Genomic DNA, 965 nt, shown 5'->3' with positions numbered 1-965 from the left:
TTTATTTTTTTATTTATAGGTATCCTATAAATTTAAGGGGGGGAGTAAACTGTCGTAGAAAGGTTGGCCTCTGGAAATTAGCAGGAACAAGAACCGACATAACCCCACCTCCTCCAGAACCTGCATCTCCGAAACCCTTTAAAAGGGGAAAATGACAGAATTGTTTAGTAGTTTAAAAAACTGTAGTCACATTATTAATTTTAACTTTTTCTTTTATAAAATTTTATATTCACCGTTTTTATTTTTGTAAAAAAGTGCACATAGATGGCTCCCCAGGAGAAATTTTAATCCCTCAAAACCCTCACTGTTTTTCCCTCCCCTTTGTTTTTAATATAAAATGCTGTTATATAATGACAGAATTTAATTATTGTGTTACAGCCAACTTCTGAAAAATCAGAATTCAATGTGCACCTCTCCCCACAATTGTTTCTTATTTTACATGATCATAAACCATAAGCAGCTGTGTGAGAAAAAGCTTAGAATCCATATTCACTCAGCTAATCACGTCACAAAATGCTTCCCCAGTTTAAAAGATTTGAGTGGGAGAAATAGGCACCATTTGTTGTTATTTTACAAAATTTTTTTAAATGCCAAAATTTTTGAAACTAGAAGTGAAAAATAAGTAAAAAGTAATCCTTTCTTTTTTTTTTTTTCCCTTTTATTAGAAGTTTTTCTTAAATTATGGAAAAATCCTTTTTTTGCTCTTTTAAAAAAGGGAAAAAAAAGAATTTCATATTTAGTAACAAAATCTTCCATTTTTTAATTACCCATATTTTTTTAATATGAGGGACATGGTTTAGCCCTTTCCCTTTAGAATGTTAGCTAATTTTTAAATGAAATTCAACAAGAAGGAAAAAATGGCCTCAAATTTTAACTAAATAAAAAAAAAAAGATAAAAAGTTGTGAATGCTTTTCTTTCCCTACCCCAAATTTTGTATGTTTTATCTATCTCTCTTTCTATCTTT

Source organism: Penaeus monodon, chromosome 25 (assembly GCF_015228065.2).
Source record: "Penaeus monodon isolate SGIC_2016 chromosome 25, NSTDA_Pmon_1, whole genome shotgun sequence".
NCBI lineage: Eukaryota > Metazoa > Arthropoda > Malacostraca > Decapoda > Penaeidae > Penaeus > Penaeus monodon.
Note: the sequence above shows the minus strand (reverse complement) of the source record.